Below are 16742 nucleotides of genomic sequence, written 5' to 3'. Positions count from 1 at the left end.
TTGTCTTCACTGGAGCCTGCCTTGTAGTTAGGACATGTGGGACTTTTTGACCTTTCATAATACTGGAAGTCAGGCCAACGACCCTGGCTGTAGACCTTATTATGTCTGATGGGACTCAAGAGGCTGCCCCAAGACCCCAAATCTTAACTAATTAAGATACATGAGGAAGAGATCTTTTGAGAATAGAGAGAGAGAAACACTTGCTGGCATTTCATTTTGGGCACAAGGCATGACTGTGCATCCCAGGCTGTGACCCAAATGTCTGCCTCAGAGCTTCTGGGCTCTTCTCTGTTTTGGGCTTTCGCCTGTTGGGTTGGCACTGCCTGTGGCCCCACACGTGGCTCCTTTCTGACAGCTGTGCTCCAGCAGGTGGTGTGAGCCACCCTCATCACCTGCTGTCTGCACTGACATTTGATCACTTGAAGCTGTTCCTTTGCTTCCATGTGCACATTTTGCTCTCCGTCAGCTTGCCAGCCAGCAGTACTTTTTAAATCTGTGACATGCATGTCCAACTTCCTAGGGCTGACCACAATCATCCCCCACTTCAACACCCACAGATGGCTGTATTTCAGGGCTTCATTTGACCTGCCATTTGGCTTAAGAGAAAGGGTGTGGAGAAAAGTCCCGGACAAAGGATTGGAACAGCGCCAAATCAGAAAGCCTCTGAAGAGACCGGACAGCATTATTGTTTGAGAGAATCAACAGTCCCGATATCAGAGACTGACCCTACGGGAATCTGAACAATTTCCTTTTCTAAATAACCTCGACTTAATGAACAGCAATTTTTCAGTTTTAAACTGTGTTTTGCTTTGTTTTATTTTGTTTTTGCTTTGTTTCATTTTGTTTTTTTGACCACCATACAGACTATGATGACAGGTCAACCGACTATGGACCATGATGTGCATTACTGACAGAATTGAAATTGTTTATAAAGGCATGTCCAGTAAATATGGTATTGCTGTGAGGAAATAATAGAAGAGAAAGAGGTATGGAGAAAGAGAAAATTGTATACCCTAAAAAACTACTATTAGCAATAAGAGAGTGCAAAAGAAAGACAACAATATAAAAAACTATAGCTGTATCATTAAACCAGCAGTGCCCAATAAGAAAATATTATGAAGCCTAGAGGAGAGGCCAATTCTTCACGCTCTCAACACTAAGAATTTATTGGGTAAAGTATAACAAAATTACTTCTGAAATAATAGAGGAGTTCAAATATAAGAATGTGACATCCACAGATACCAGAAAAAAAAGAAAAATCTCCAAGCCAATAAAAAATAGTACAAAGGATATAAGTAAGAAGAAGAAACCCAAATAACCAGTAAAGATACGGACATCATTACTAATCACAGAAATTCACATCAAAACAACAGTGAGAGTGTTTATCACCAACAGATTATAAAACAAACACTTTAGTTTTTGACAATATGAGCTAGAGGTGAGGATTTAGAAAAGAAAATGGAAACTCCCTTTGACTGCTCATGGAAGCAGTGCTTCCCAATTATTCATGGTGCAGAATCAGGTCCTTTTATTTTTTCTTCTGATAAGAAATTATTATATAACTGGTCATACCCCATATCCAGCTCCAAATGCACCATATTGTTTTCAACATCATATTTTAAAAATAACTTTTTTTTTCATTTATTCCTCATATGTCTTCTAAGACACTACTCCTAAAATATATTGATTTTCGCAGTGAAAAGCTTTTGGCATCACTTAACCCATATTGTCCAAATAGGCCTTTTCCACAATTTGTTTTAGCATTACTATTGTTGATTGTTGTTATTTTAAAATAATCAGGTTTTTTTTTTTTTTAGTCCGATGCTTTTGTAAAATATAAAAATCACGTTTGGATATCATAGAAATATCAAATTATGATAAATACTTCTAAACACTTAATCTTAATGTCTGTACTTATCATAGACCAATAAGTCATGGTTCATGGACCAGACTCTAAATTTTTATGGTCAAAGAATGAATTGAAAGTATGCTAAAATTAAGCTAAATTTAAAAAAAAAGTTTACCTTATACTTCGACAACCTACTTCTAGAAATCTATCCTAAATAAATGTTGGTTTAAGACACAAGGAAACAAACTAGAAATATATATTAATAGGAGAAAGGATGATTATAGTCTAGCCATATGGTGGCATATATAACTGTTAAAACGAATAAACAATATTTACATAAAATTGGAAAGAAGTTACACAAATGGGCTCACATTATTCAAACATGCATATGTTTGAAAAGCATAGAACACACATCTAGAAATGCATGTATTTATGTGTACAAGGGCGCATAAACACAAACCCTAAATTGTTAGTGGTGTTTACCTCTGGCGATGGGATTGGTGGGAAATTTGCATGTGCTATTTTATAACGAGTAAGTATTTCTGTTTAGAATCTCTTTATTTTCTGTTTAGAATCTCTCAGTTTGTCAATACTGGAACCCTACTGACATAATTGCTGCAATTTCCATTTATTCCTGAGTATGTGGTCAACAACAGACAGTAGCCTGTGAGGGAAACCCAAGTGTCTGCTCAAAGCTGGAATAGGAACCCCAGACTTCTAGGAGAGCAGATGTTTCTAAACACAAGGCCACATCCAGAAAGCAGCAGTGCAGATCTTTTAGGGCCTCCCAAGAATCTAGCATAAGACACATTCTTTCAGGCCCTAGTCAAGTTCCCTGCTGGGTGCCAGGAGCTGCAGAGACCAGACACAGAGTATCAAACATGTTAGAACAGGATGGGCTGTCTTCACAAGGAGCTTACCAGCTGCCTGGAGAATAATCCAGACAAAACACAAAGGAAGTCCTTTAATGAGCACCCACACTACAGGACAAAGAACCAAAATAGAAACAGGATCCCATAAAATCAGAAAGAAAACAAAGATCCTTACTGCCATTGTATTAGTTAATACAATTCTAAAACAGATATAGGGACATGGCTATTGGAAATGAGAAAACAAAAAGTATTATTAGAGATGATATAATTGCCTACTGAGAAGCCCCAAGATAATTAAAAAGTGGCTATCTTTATGGGAGTTTAGTAAAATGGCTGGTTAAAGATAAGTGAACAAAAGTAACCAGCTCTCCTGCTCTCCCTGAAGTAACTAACCAAGATACATGAGGTGTTGGGGGGAAACAACACTCCACCCTAAAATGTCTAGACATAATGTTAATTTTAAAACTGAATCTGTGTGAGGAAAATTACAAACTGCTACTGAGAGAGTTAAAAGAAAACATGAATAAATGAATATAGAATAAGATGATTGAATGAATACAGAATAAGAAGACTGAATATTATCGAGGTAAATTTTTCCCAAATTAGCATATTGGTTTAACACACTCCAAGAGTAATTAATTGAGCTGCTCTGATTAAAGCATAATATAAATTTTGAAAAATTATGTGAGAGGACCCTGGTTCAATACTTTTTATTTTTTTTAGAGATGCGACCTCAGGCGAGGTGTGGTGGCTCACGCCTGTAATCCCAGCATTTTGGGAGGCTGAGGCAGGCGGATTGTTTGAGGTCAGGAGTCCGAGACCAGCCTGGCCAACATGGTGAAACCCCGTTTCTACTAAAAATATAAAAATTAGCCAGGCATGGTGGTGCACCTGTAATCCCAGCTACTCAGAAGGCTGAGACAGGAGAATCGCTTGAACCTGGGAGGCGGAAGTTGCAGTGAGCAGAGATCACACCACTGCACTCCAGCCTGGGCAACAGAATGAGACTCAGGCTCAAAAAAAAAAAAAAAAAGAAAAGAAAAAGAAAAAAAAAGAAAGCATGAGATGGGACGTGAATGTGCTGAATGTGTTTCTCAGTTTGGAGTATAGTGGCTATTCACAGGTGCAATCATAGTAGCACACTGCAGTCTCAAACTCCTGGGCTCTCAAGCTTCCTGCCTCTTAATACTTCTTTTAGAAAGAGACACATTATTTCATTGTTCTACATTTTGTGTTTACGTATACACACACAAACACACACAGACACATTAAAAACTACAGAAATGAGATCATATACTGGCATGGAAATGAATATATATCATCAACGAAAAGAAAGTGATTGTAGAAAAAGAGTCCTGATATGTGAGAAGATAACAGATAATAAAGGAAGACTCACAAACCAATGGGTCAAGAGATTGTTGTCAAAGAGTTGAAAATAATTGACTCTGGGGGAAAGGGTTACATTCAGATCTCACATCATGCAAAGAATAAAATACAACTTTTAAGAATTAGGTATAAAACATAAAAGCAGGCTGGGCATGGTGGCTCACACCTGTTATCCCAGCACTTTGGGAGGCTGAGGCAGGCGGATCACCTGAGGTCGGGAGTTCGAGACCAGCCTGACCAACATGGAGAAACCCCGTCTCTACTAAAAATACAAAATTAGCTGGGTGTGTAATCCCAGCTATTCTGGAGGCTGAGGCAGGGGAATCGCTTGAACCCGGGAGGTGGAGGTTGTGGTGAGTCAAGATCGCGCCATTGCACTCCAGCCTGGGCAACAAGAGCGAAGCTGCATCTCAAAAAAAAAAAAAAAAAAAAAAAAAAGAATTAGGTATAAAACATAAAAGCAAAAATAGTGGAGAAAATGTTGATAGGCATAAAATAGTGGAGAAAATGTTGCTAGGCATAGAAAATATTTTAGAATAAAGTTCTCATTTACCATCGTTATATGATCTGTAATATGCCTAAGAATACATTTATACAAGGTATGCAAAATCTTTTATGGAGAAAAATACAAAAGAGTACTAAAAGATATGTAAGATGGCCTAAATATATGCAGAAATACAGCAAGTTCATGAAAGGAAAGAGAAGATCGGGAAGATGATGCTTTTCAAACTAATCTACAATTGCAATGTAATTCAAATCAAAATCTAGACAGGATTTTCTGTGGAAACTGATGAGCTGACCTTAACATTCATATAGATGAAAAAGAGACCATAATAGCTAAGACACATGAAACTTGCCCGACCAAATATCAAGACTTATTTTTTTAAATATAGTAATTTAGATAGCATGCTATTTGTGCAGAGTTGGACAAAACAGATCCAGGCATATATAGAGATTTGATGTGTGACAGAGAAGATCTTACAAATCAGTGGGGAAAGTATAAACCATTCAACAAACAAGTCTGGGAAATTAGTTATTGTTCTGAAAAGAAAATTAAGTCACTAGCTTATACCACACAAAGATAAATTCCAGACAAAGATTTAAATGTCAAAAGAAACCATGTAAACTTCTGGAATAAAATAAAGGAGAATATCTTTACAATCTTAACTCTTCCACAGACAAGCACAAGAAAACAAAACCCTTAATTAAGGAAAAGATATACAAATATAACTACACTAAAATTATAAACTTAAATACAAGAAAAAAGGACCTTAAAATTAAAAGGAATTATAGACAGGAAGAAGATATTTGCAATGCATATAATCAACAAATGGTAGTATCCAAAATATGTAAAAAAATGTTTACAATTCAGCAAGAAAAAGACAAATACCCCAAATGGGCAAAATACATGAAAAAGCAAATTCACAGAAGGAAACTTGAATGCTAAATAAATGGAATGTTGCTCTATTTCTCTAGTTTTTAGGAAATGCAAACTAAACAAGAATATGCCATTTCACAGACAACAGATTTGCAAAATGAAGGAAAAGAAACTTTCATACACTGGTGGTATAAGTTGATAAATCATGCTGGAATGAAATTTCTCACTCCACCTTTGTGAATCTGTAACCTACAGAGGTTATCTGACATGTGCACAGGGAATCACACACCAGATTGGTTTTTGCAGCATGTTTGTAATGGTGAAAAATGGAAGTAACTTAAATGTTCATCAACCGAACAATAGATATGTAGATTGTACTATATTCAGTGATGGAATATTACAGAGCAAATCAAACGAGGGAACTAGAGCAACATAGGTAAGATTCATCAAAACCAGTGAAAAGGCAAGCTCCTCATAATGCCTGATAGGATGCCATTTTCAAAACTAGAGTCTTACTGTGGATACATGCTTTTATGGTAATAGCGCAAAATATGGAGAAGATTGATCCAGATGGGGGTCATCTCTACAGCAAGAGGAAGCGTATAAACCAGGAAGAGGGACTGGGGAATGTCAAAATGTTAACATCTGATACATCTGAGTGTTGAGCACATGGTTATCTGTTATATCACTCTGTATGTTAATACGTTTAAAACATCTTACAATAAAAATGGGGAAATTGTTGATTGTACTTTATACATTTTATTTTTTTTAGAGACAGGGGTTTTGTTCTGTCACCCGGGTTGGAGTGTAGTGGCATGAACACAGCTCACTGCAGCTCAGACCTCCCTGGGCCCAGGTGATCCTCCCGCCACTGCCTCCCGAGTAGCTGGGACCACAGTAGCGTGTCACCACACCTGGGTAGTATTTTCTATTTTTTATAGAGATGAAGTTTCATCATGTTACCCAGGCTGGTCTCGAACTCCTGAGCTCAAGCGATCCACCCACCTGGCTTCCCAAAGTGCTAGGATTACAGGCATGAGCCACCATGCCCAGTCTCTATAAGCTGGTGGGAGGTTTATGTAGGAATCTTATTTCTCTTAGTACCTCTTCCATTACCTTTGCTCCATAGCAATAGCTATTCCCTGACTTCTTAGTCTATGATAAGGATGACTGGCATTTTTTCAATCTTACAGACAGTAAAAATTTTAAAAAATCTTTAGAAAATTTTGCTATTCTTTTTTACCATTATATAAATTCTAAACTAAAAACTGTGTATTTGCTGTGCAAACACAGTTTCAAATATGTGTGCCATCCCTTCCCCACCCCCTAGCTCCAAATATATTGTAGCTTCTAAGTCTATCCTGGATAGAAATTCTGAGGCCAGCAGTGTGCACAGCTTTCCAAACATCAAGGAGGCATGTGATTGGGAAGTTCTGGAGTTGCCCTTCTCCATCAATGGCCAGAATTATAAGTGGAGAACTATGAACTCAACAGTGCACGGAACAAAGCTATTCCATATATGTTGTGAGCATGAAACATCTTGGACATGGCTAATGTGTAGCTTCCATCTGGCATTTTCGGTATTATGTAAAATTGTTATGTCAGCAACAGATGGCAAAGCTAAGTGTTAGGAGATATTACTTATGCCCAGTTATCAGGTTTGCAAATCTGAACCTGAAACAGTTCATGGGTCTGTGGAAATGCATTGCAGTGCTAGATTTTCTTCTGTTGAGCTGCTTTTCAGAGTATTACTTTCTTGCCTGTTTCTCTTTTCCTCATTACTAACAAACCTTGATTTTGTTCTGATATCCTCATCAGAGCTCCTGAGGTGACTTCCCCACCGTTAGTCCATCAAGTCCTTGGCCCATGTTTTTTGCAAACTGAGGAAGGACTTACAACTTGCGTGTGGGTGAAATGTTTGTATCTCCTCTCTCTTGTGTGTAGCTTCTAGATGTGATTTCTTCCAGCAGCCATTTAGTGACCGTGAGGAAAACTGCTTTAGGGGGAAGCTGATGCTGAGGAAGGTAGAAAGGAGGGTCTGAGAAAGTCTGAGTTTTTGCCATTAATGAGCTGTTGATGGTCTATAGACTACTTGACCACTGGACATGGCGTTTTAGTAGATGAAATACATCCTTATTGCTCAAGTCTGTGTGAGAAAGGGTTTCTTTTTTCTTCTTTTCTTTTTTGTTGAGATGGAGTCTTGCTCTGTTGCCCAGGCTGGAGTGCAGTGGTGTGATCTTGGCTCACTGCAACCTCTGTCTCCCAGTTTCAAGCAATTCTCCTGTCAGCCTCCTAAGTAGCTGGGATTACAGGCGCCTGCGACCACACCAGTCTAATTTTTGCATTTTTAGCATAGATGGGGTTTCGCCATGTTGGCCAGGCTGGTCTCGAACTCCCGACCTCAGGTGATCCACCCTCCTTGGCCTCCCAGTGTTGGGATTACAGGCAAGAGCCACTGTGCCCAGCTGAGCCAGGGTTTCTTTTACTTAGAGACCAAAGTATCTTGACAGAAGGAGAAACTTCAATATTTGTTAATGTGAAAGTCTCCTTCTATAAAGTTTATGGAATATGATGAAAAGGAACCACAGACAGCAATCAAGAGCATTTGACTTCCTGTTTCCCCACTTGGAGGTAACGCTATTCATGTTTGACAAGGCAGGAGCTCTGAAATCCAGTTCAGCCAGGAAAGCACACTGATTACATATCTTACATTTGTTTAACACTTTACAGTTTAAAAAAATATACACATATATGTAAGAGTATGTATGTGTGTGTGTATATATATATATTTATATATTTCCCATTTAATTGTCTCATCAACCACGTGAGGTGAGCTGTTTTGGCGTTTTTTAAAAAACTGGAAGTTCAGAGACATTATCAAAGGCAAGCAGGTTAGAAACAGGTCTCCTAAATTTAGGACCACTGAATTTTCTGCTGAGTTCTGATTACTTTTCAAATACTCTGTATTATGAATAGATGTTTTCTGTAGAAATACCGTATCAATACTTAATTATGAGATGATAAATGTTTTGGAAATTGTAATGGTCAGGCTGGCACAGGTTATCCTCTGGTAAAAAATGCCCCCAAATCTTAGTGCTTTTAAAACAGCAAAGGGCTATTTCCAATCATGGGGTGGCAACAGCTCTCCTCCATATTTTCCTCACTCCAGGCCCCAGGCTGATGAAGCTATTTCTGTTTGAACCATGGTTGGTCATGATAGCAGAGGGAAATGCTCATGGTGAACCATGTGCTGGCTCAAAATCTTCTGCCTAGAAGTCCCACACGTCGTGTCCACTCTCATATTTTGGCCAAAGCAAGTCATGTAGCCAAATCAAACATCAATAGAGTGGGGAAGAATGATCCTCCCCTAGAGAGTACTAGTGACAAGCTGGGTACAGGGGCTTATACCTGTAATCCCAGCACCTTAGAAGGCCAAGGAGGAAGGATTGCTTGAGCCTAGGAACTCGAGACCAGCCTGGGCAACATAATGAGATCTCCATCTCTACCAAAAAAAAAAAAAATTAGCTAGGCATGGTGGCACACATCTGTAGTCCCAGCTACTAGGGAAGATTGTTTGAGCCCAGGAGTTCAAGGCTGCAGTGAGCTATGATCGTGGCACTGGACTCCAGCCTGGGAGACAGAGCAAGACACTGTCTCAAAAAGCAACAAAAACCAACAATAATAATGACAACAACAAAACCAAAAAAGAGAACATTAGTGACTATTTATGAGCACGAGATACGTTCCATATTTCAATTGAGCTTCTATTCTAATTCTGTGTCCCTAGATGCAATACCACTCAGCCTTGAGAATGACCAGGTTAAGGGGCTGTGGTATCACTTACGATTGAATGTAACCCACAGTTGACCTAGGAAAGTTTCTCAAAGCATGTCCTCAAGAATACTAGCTGTGTCAAACATCCCTAAAAATGGGTTATGTGGTCTTTCGATTTGCGAAAGTGCTATATCCCAAACTCTTGAATTGCAGTGATAATAATACATTCATGTCTCCAAGAAGTCCTGTAAAATACTGGACTTTGTTTAATTGGAAACTTTCCAAATTTTTTTGATCCTGAAGCCTTTAATGTCTTCCATAATTTTATTTATTATTTGCTTTGCATAACACTTATTGGCATCCCACAGTACCACTGTTCCCTGATCACAGTTTGGGCCAATTTGCTGCAGTAAGACTGGGCTTGCGGTCAGGTCCCTAGGGTTTTAGCTTCACCTCTTTCACCAAATAGTGTGAACTTGGTATATCATTCATAATTCTGTTTTAATTTCTACATTTCTTAAACAGAATTAGTGTTATCCTCTGAGCTCCTAATGAGATCATTAATGTGAAGACGACTTAAATAATATAGTGCTTTATATATGCAAAGAATCAGCCTTGGACAAATATTTCAAAAAGACCCACCTTTTTATCAGAGTCCTGACTCTTCTCCTTGCACTTCCCACAAGCCCGGGTTTTTGGGCCTGTGTCAGAATAGGATGAACTGACAAATATGCTTGACCTGAACTCATCTTCATGGCTGAGCGGTAAACATGGAACCCTCCTCTCTTTGATGTTTCACAGCCAGCTGGGCTCTGGCTTGAAAAAGTAAAACTAATCACTGCAGGCTGTTGGTACAGCAGTAATAGTATTTTGGTCTTCTAGATGTGCCTGGATGAATGGGACTACTGAGGTGAAGGGAGACTTGAGGGACCATACATCTACCATAGGTGGGGCAGAGACAGAGCCTGAATTCTCATTTCCCATAGTAAATGCACCAGGGCCATGCAATGAAGATTAGGGGAGGTCCCAAGACCCTCGCCCACCCTCCTCAGCTTATTCTACACATGCGGAAATTGAGCTCTTGGAAGAATTCCCTTGCTGTGAGTCCACAGAAAGTTGGTGACGTGGTAGAACTAGCAGTCTGGATTTCTCCCTTGCAGCAGACTTCTTGTTCTAGCCACTTCCTTTCCCTGTTCACTGTGCATGAGGATAGCTTGTAACAAGATTTCCTACTTCTGAAAGATTTATTTGAATATACTTGTAGTGGATCAGGAATTTTCCACAAGTTGAAATGACCTATATGTCATTTTGCCGATAAACACAAAATGAAACAAAAAAACTGTAATCTACTGTGGAATTAGGAATACTGTCTCCAAGGCATCTGTGGAAACCAGTTCTTTGGGAGTGGGGCTTGGTTAAGAGTCTACGGGAGTCTACGGAGCAGTTAGAGGGTCTAGAATGAAGGAAGGAGGAAGGCGAGAGAAGGGAAATAATTCAGGGTGATGGGATTCTCTGGCAATGTGCAGAGCCCTGGGGAGATAGATGTGCTGTTGATGAAGTTTGTGAAATGGTAAGATGTGAGCTGTCTCTACACATCAGTGAGTTCTGACTGGCATGGAGTGCATAGTAAGACAATCCATGACCTTAGAGATTTAGCTTCAAGCCCTGGATTTTTTGGCAGCCAGATTCAGCTTTCCCAAATAAGATTTTGTAGGTGATCTCTGTTAAAGCCAGAGAGAAAAGCAACAGCAGTTCTGTAACTGTTGATAGGGAGGCTTTGTGCTTCGGTCTTTCTCCTTCTATCTGCATCTCCCCAAGTGGATATAAAAGGAAGCCTGGCTGGGCAAGGTGGCTCATGCCTGTAATCCCAGCACTTTGGGAGGCCAAGGCGGGCGGATCACAAGGTCAGGAGATCGAGACTATCCCGGTTAACACGGTGAAACCGTCTCAACTAAAAACACAAAAAATTAGCCTAGCCTGGTGGCATGCCCCTGCAGTCCCAGCTACTCGGGAGGTTGAAGCAGAATTGCTTGAACCCGGGAGGCGGAGATTGCAGTGAGCCAAGATCGCACCACTGCATTTCAGCCTGGGCGATAGAGCAACACTCTGTCTCAAAAAAAAAAAAAAAAAAAAAGGTGTGAATGTGTGCTTTGAAAGGGAACATGTATCTTTTTATGAATAATGTCACCTAATTCTTAAGCTACTTGGGGAGCATAATACACTATCTGATCAATTTGTGCATTCAGGACTAAGTCCTTTATAAGGGTGGTGGTAAATTTGCTTTCAGATGTATTCCATTGAGGATATAATTAGCCTTTGATAATGAATGGAAAAATCCATTCAAAATAAAGATATCACTCAGAAGGGTTCCAACATATGGCCTGAACTTCACATACTTAAATTAATCTACCTCAACCTGCATTTCTAAGGTCTTCCTCTCCCTCTCTTCCCTCTTCACTTTTGGCTATAGTCATGTGACTTTTCAAATATACACAAAGATATTACCAAATATGTTCCCAGACATGTAGAGGCAGCATGTTGTAGTAATTAAGACTACGAACTCTGGACCTAGGCTCTTGGATTCAAAGCCCAGCTTTGACAATTACTGTTCCTTTGGGCAAGTTACTATTTCTGTGCCTCAATTTATCTGCAAAATAAAGATGGCATTAATAGTATTTATCTCACAGGGATGTTGTTAGGATAAAATGAAGTAATATTTATACAACTCTTGGAACATTGCCTCATAGATGGTAAGTCCTGTGGGCATATTAAACAAAATGTCTCTATTTCTTTGCATGTGCTTTTCCTTCTGCTCAGAATGCTTATCTACCACTTCTTTAGCCCTCACTGTACTCCCAACACTTTTTAAACAGCTCTACGGAGGTATCATTGACACACAGTAAACTGCACATATTTAAAGTTTTGACATATGTACACATTCATGAACACATCACTCACAAAAGGTTTCTCATGTCCCTTATACTTCTTTTCTCCCTCTGTGTCCTCCCACTTGGCAATCACTGATCTGCTTTCTGTCACTGTAGACTTCTTTGAATTATCTGGATTTTTATATAAATGCAATCATACAATATGTAGTCTTTGGTGTCACTCTTTTCACTTAGCATAAACTTTTTGAGTTTCATCCATGTTGTATGTATCAGTAATTAGTTCTTTTTTATTGCTGAATAATATTCCATTCTATGGATATACTACAATTTGCTTATTCAATTACCTGTTGATAGATATTGGGACTTTATCTATTTTGTTACAGTTGTTTTCCTAGTGCCTCAAACAGTGCCTGACATGTAGTAAGTACTCAATAAATAGTACTTTAAAATAAGTGAATTAAAGAATTCCTTCTGGTGTGCTTCACCTTGTCCTTAAAACAATTATTGTTGCTATGAACAATATGCAGCCATTACAAACCATGCCTTCAAAGAATACTGTATCATATGTAAGAACACAAATTGTTGCAGATAATAGGTCAGGTGAAAAAGACAAAGCCCTAGAGCATATAAAGGCCTAGAATGCATGGAGCAGTCTATTATATATATATATATAAAATAAACATAAGTAATCTCTTTGACTTTATTTTTACTACTTCCCATAGTTTCCACATTTTTGACAATGAAAGATTAAACTTTTTTTTTTTTTCAAAAATGCAATTATATTTTTAAGAACAATCTGGCTGGGTCCAGTGGCTGATGCCTATAATGCCTGTAATGCCAGCAATTTGGGAGGTCAAGGCGGGAGGACTGTTTGAGCCCAGGAGTTCAAGACCAGCCTAGGCAACATGGTGAAACCCCGTCTCTGCAAAAAAATACAAATACTATCCAGGTGTGGTGTCCCATGCCTGTAGTCCCCTTTATCCTGCACAGGTGTTTCTCCCAATACATCTCTAGCACACCCAATTTCTCTCTCTTCTCTTTTTTTAAATTTTTTTGAGACAGGGTCTCAGTCTGTTGCCCAGGCTGGAGTGCAGTGGTACAATCATGGCTCACTGCAGCCTTGATCTCCTGGGCTGAAGTGATTCTCCCATCTTAGCCTCTTGAGTAGCTGGAATGACAGGCATGCACCACCACACCCAGCTAACTGTGTGTGTGTTTTGTTTTTATAGAGACAGGGTTTTGCTATGTTGCCCAGGTTAGTCTTCAAATCCTAGGCTCATGTGTTCCTCCCACCTCGGCCTCCCATTGTGCTGGGATTACAGGTGTGAGCCACTGAGCCCAGCTGCACGTTCAATTTCTAGTTTCATCTTGGTGTCTGCTTCTTGGAGCCAGACTGAGACACTGAAAATTAAGTGCCTAGTAGAGTGCCTAAGAAAAAGTAGAAACTCAATACATTTTGTTTTTAAAAGATTATTTCTCTTATTTACTCAAGATCTTTAACGTGTATCTCATCTATAGCTGTTGTCACACTTCACAGATAGTTGAAGGTTTTCTGATTTTAGAAATTGTGATAAAATATGTGCAACATAAAACTTGTGATTTTAACCATTTTTAAGTGTACAACTCAGTGGCCTTAGTTACATTCACAAAGTTGTAAAACCATCACCATGATCTGTTTCCAAAGCTTTTTCATCACCCCAAATACTCTATTACTAAGCAATAACTCTTCCCCCCTCTTCCAGTCCCTGGTAACCTTCATTATACTTCCTGTCTGAGTTGTTTTATTACTTATTTCCCATGGTTAACTGAACTCAAAGGCAGCACTTTTGTCCTAGTTGTCTTTGTATTTTAGGTTGTGTACTAAATCTTAATGGAAATGAAATGAAAAATACAAACAGGGATGTACACTACTCAAGTGATGAATGCACCAGATCGTTTAACTTGATTGTAATTTTTATTGAAGTTACTATCTCTCAATATTTTTGCTTCATAGTAAAACTTGTAAAGAAAAAAGGGGGTTTCTATGCATGCAGTTTAAGTTATATCTATCTTTTTTCCCTGGTGACCCCTTTCTCTCCTCTACTGCATTTTCTAAAGATCACCACACATGATCATTTAAGCAGAACGCAGGTTGTAGGTCAACAGATGATTTTGTAACAAGGGGCAAAGGAAAAAATGCAAAGCTTCCCCTTTCTCAACATTAGTTAGCATGGGAAAGTTAACATGATATGCTTCAGAGGGTTCATTAGAGGGGGCTTTCCTTTATGCGGCATTTGACTTTGTTTCTACTCAAATAAAATGAACTGGCAAAATATTTGAGCAGAAACGTATATGCCTTTCTGAATAAAAGGAGCCTGGAGGTTGCCGTTTCACCTTGTTGACTGTTTCGTTTGCTGTGCAGAAGCTTTTTAGTTTGATGTGGTCTCACGTGTTCATTGCTTATGTTGCTTGTGTTTTGGGGGTCTTATCTAAAAATATCGCTGCCAATGTCAAGGAAGGCTTTCGCTGTGTTTTCTTCTAGGAGTATTACGGTTTTAGGTCTTTAATCCATTTTGAGTTATTTTTTTGCATATAATGTGAGATAAAAGCCCAGTTTCATTCTTTGCATGAGGGTATCTAGTTTTCCCAAAACCATTTATTAAAGAGATTGTTCTGTTCCCATCATGTATTCTTGGCACCCTTATCAAAGACTAGTTGACTGTACATGTGTGGGTTTCTGGGCTTTTTATTCTGTTCCACTGATCTATGTGTCTGCTATTACAATGAAATCAGTATCTCCAAGAGATACTTGAGCCTCCATGTTCATTGCAACATTATTCATAATAGCCAAAATATGGACACAACCTAAGTATCTGTCAATGGATGAATGAATAAAGAAAACGTGGTATGTAAATACAATGAGGCCAGGTGTGGTGGCTCACTCATGTAATCCCAACACTTTGGGAGGTCGAGGCAGGCAGATCATATGAGGCCAGGAGTTCGAGACCAGCCTGGCCAACATGGCGAAACCCTGTCTCTACTAAAAATGCAAAAATTAGCCAGGCATGGTGGCGGGCACCTGTAATCCCAGCTACTCGGGAGGCTAAGGCACAAGAATTGCTTGAACCTGAGAGGCAGAGGTTGCAGTCAGCCGAGATTGCACCACTGCAGTCCAGCCTGGGTGACAGAGTGAGACTTTGTGTCAATAAACAAATAAATAAAATAAAAACAATGAAATACTATTTGATCATAAAAAAGAAGAAAATCCTGCCATTCATATGGGAAACATTATAAGTGAAATAAACTAGACACAAACAGTTACTGTATGATCTGAAAGAAACCAAAATATCTCACAACAAAATATTATGCATCTCTATTGCTCACCATATAAGAAAATTAACTCAAGATGGATTAATAGCTTGACCCGGTGCAGTGGCTCATGCCTGTAATCTTAGCACTTTGGGAGGCCAAGGTAGCCGGATCGCTTGAGCCCATGAGTTCAAGGCCAGCCTGGGAAACATGGCAAAATCCTGTCTCTACTAAAAATACAAAAACTGAGGTGGGAGGATCACCTGAGCTTGGGAAGGTCGAGGCTACAGTGAATGTGATTGTGCCATTGCACTCCAGCCTGGGCAACAGAGTGAGACCCTGTCTCAAAAATAACAAACAAAGATGGATTAAAAGCTTAAATCTAAGGCCTGAAACCATACAAATTCTAGAAGAAAACCTAGGCAAAATTATTCTGGACACTGGCCTAGGCAAAGAATTTATGACTAAGACCCCAAAAGCAAATGCAACAAAAACAAATAGGACCTAATTAAACAAAAAAGCTTCTGCACAGCAAAAGAAAAAATTATCAGATTAAACAGAGAAGCTACAGAATGGGAGAAAATATTTGCAAATCATGCATCCTGCAAAGGAACGATATCCAGAATCTACAAGGAACTCAAAGAAATCAGCAAGAAAAAGCAAATAATCCATTAAAAAGTGGGCAAATGACACAAATAGATATTTATCAAAAGACGATATACAAATGACAAACAAACATCAAAAAATGCTCGGCCAGGTACAGTGGCTCCCACCTGTAATCCTAGCACTTTGGGAGGCCGTGGTGGGTGGATCACCTGAGGTCAGGAGTTCAAGACCAGCCTGGTCAACATGGTGAAACCCTGACTCTACTAAAATACAAAAATTAGCTGGGCATGATGGCGGGTGCCTGTAATCCCAGCTACTTGGGAGGCTGAGACAGGAGAATCTCTTGAACCCGGGAGACGGTGGTTGCAGTGAGCCGAGATAGTGCCTCTGTACTCCAGCCTGGGCGGCTGAGCGAGACTCTGTTTCAAAAAAAGAAAAGAAAAACTGCTCAACATCAGTAATCATCAAGGAAACACAAATCGAAACCACAGTGAGATACCACCTTACCCCAGCCAGAATGGACATTATTAAAAACTCAAAAAAACTATAGATGTTGGCATGGATGTGGTAGAAAGGGAATGCTTATGCACTGCTGGTGGGAATGTAAATTAGCACAACCTCTAATGGAAAAAGGTATGGAGAGTTCTCAAAGAACTAAAAGATCTACCATTCAATCCAGCAATCCCACTACTGAGTATCTT

At 39.3% G+C, this 16742-nt stretch overlaps 1 long non-coding RNA gene across 1 annotated transcript in view; it reads right to left on the bottom strand.

Annotated features, from left to right (window-relative positions):
- Positions 1-16192: 16192 nt before the first annotated feature.
- The window catches only part of LOC126945338 (uncharacterized), a 44238-nt gene continuing 43688 nt past the window's right edge, over positions 16193-16742 (bottom strand). The window contains exon 12 of the long non-coding RNA XR_007722410.1: positions 16193-16460. This is a non-coding gene — a long non-coding RNA (uncharacterized LOC126945338). The remainder of the gene's footprint in view (positions 16461-16742) is intronic.

The sequence above is a fragment of the Macaca thibetana genome, chromosome X (assembly GCF_024542745.1).
Source record: "Macaca thibetana thibetana isolate TM-01 chromosome X, ASM2454274v1, whole genome shotgun sequence".
Classification (NCBI taxonomy): Eukaryota; Metazoa; Chordata; class Mammalia; order Primates; family Cercopithecidae; genus Macaca; species Macaca thibetana.
The sequence above is the reverse complement of the archived record's forward strand: the minus strand, read 5'-3'. Positions and strand labels throughout refer to the sequence as shown.